At 38.7% G+C, this 1,951-nt stretch overlaps 1 pseudogene; it reads right to left on the minus strand.

Moving 5' to 3' along the window:
- Positions 1–1,326, minus strand: part of LOC107691177 (interferon-induced very large GTPase 1-like) — an 8,673-nt pseudogene extending 7,347 nt beyond the window's left edge.
- Positions 1,327–1,951: the final 625 nt, after the last annotated feature.

Below are 1,951 nucleotides of genomic sequence, written 5' to 3' on the forward strand. Positions count from 1 at the left end.
TTCTGGCATGCACTCCCCTCAGCATGGTGGCGTTGGTATACCGTTCCCCATAGCGACCTCTAGAGGACACAGTTCGAAGTTCCCTTGAAAGGGAACGTCTCAGGTTACGTATGTAACCATGGTTCCCTGAGTAGGGAACGAGACACTGCGTCCTCTATGTTTCCTGCCATGCTTCGGACGCAAGCTCCACACGAAGAAGTGGATGATGTGTTCTCCCGGCGCCTATGTATACTATAGTCGCACCGGTAGTGACGTCATGGGCTGTCGCCGGCCAACGTGTTGTTGGTGTTTTTTGAATGTATGCTTCAGACATGGGTCATGACGAGGCGTTCCCCATAGCGACCCCTAGAGGACACAGTGTCTCATTCCCTACTCAGGGAACCATGGTTACATACGTAACCTGAGACGTTTTCTCAGTCTCATATGAGTGTACATCAATTTTACACTAGTGTAATTTAGGCTTGTACATAACCCACTTGTACAGTCTACAATGCTGTTGTAGAAGTTTCTGAGTTTTATGTCTTTTTGGTTTTATTATCTCCAGGTGTTTTCTGTTTGTTAGTTAGTTCTTTGTTTATTTAAAGTCCTTTTCCTGTTCTTGGATCTAGCTTTATAGGTGGAACATGTTTGTCTGGTCCAGTCTGTTCATCGATTTTAGATGTTCTTTTATCTCATTAAAAGCTGAATTGTGATTCTAAATCTCGGCTCAATTGAATATCTGTTACAAGCACAACTGGTGAATAATGAATAAAAGTGTTAGAATCAGGTGTAAATAAACATGTCAGAGAACCAACATAAGATCAATGAAACCAAATCTGTGTTCTTACCACTTTGACGTGTACTTTTTTGCAGGTCTTCTCTCTGTCTCAACGCACTGTTGTACATCTCACTAGTGTAGGACTGCAGTTTATTCTCAATGAACAGTTGCTCAATTCTGTTCATCAGGTCTCTCATTTCAGACTGGTTGTTCATGTTCTTGCTGCAGGTGTGATATCTTCCACCACATTTCTCAATCAGCCGCTCCAGAGCAGAGTTTTTCTTCAGATCATCTATTATAGAGTCAGACTCTTCCTGGCTCTCATAGATGAAGAGAATCATCACAAACTGAAGTACTCCATCACCAAATACTCTCCGAAGCCACTCAATACCCATCTTATCAGCATCTGTTAACTGGCCCAGTCGCACAACAAAGATGAAGGCGATGATTTCATTTTCATTCACTAGTTTATCAGTGAGAGCATCCAGATCAAGTGCAGTTTCATGTAAGCCAATTAGGTTGGTCACTGAGACGCGATGTCCTGATTTCTTCATCTGCAAAGGAACAGTCCTAGATATTGCAACATTTTCAATATTTGGTTGTATTTCTCCAAGTAGAAAATTGTCGCTTTGAAACTGGACTGCAGCAGAGTTTCCAAATAACACAATGGTCAGACTGTGATCTAGAATAAATAATCAAAAAAGTTCTCAAATTTATCAATAACCTGCAACTATATATTTATCAATAACAAGTCACATTCATCAATGCGAAAAATCTGATTTTTTTTTGTTTTCTTACCCATACCGCTGAGCATCAGACAGCTCAAATGATTCACTTGTCAGGTTTGGAGACACTCTTTTATTCAAGAAGCTCTTCATTAATCTGAAAAAGATTCATTTTCTTTTTTTTTTCTTTCTTTTTTTTAATTGTGTGCAAGAGCATGTGTATATAACATAACATAAAGTCTAGCTTTCTCTGAGTGATGTATGAGTATCAAGTTATAACTCCAGAGACTTGAACTCTTCCTGCTTATATAGGTGTAGATCCAGTCTAACAGGATTTACAGTTTACAGAAACATATTCTTTTCTAAGAACATCTGACAAACTAAAAGAAAAGCTGACCAACCATGTAAGTTATTTCAGTCCATGTCCATTTAACTTCTTGATTTTTTTTAAATTTTTTTAAAATTATTT

Source organism: Sinocyclocheilus anshuiensis, unplaced genomic scaffold, assembly GCF_001515605.1.
Source record: "Sinocyclocheilus anshuiensis isolate Anshui unplaced genomic scaffold, SAMN03320099.WGS_v1.1 scaffold338, whole genome shotgun sequence".
Classification (NCBI taxonomy): domain Eukaryota; kingdom Metazoa; phylum Chordata; class Actinopteri; order Cypriniformes; family Cyprinidae; genus Sinocyclocheilus; species Sinocyclocheilus anshuiensis.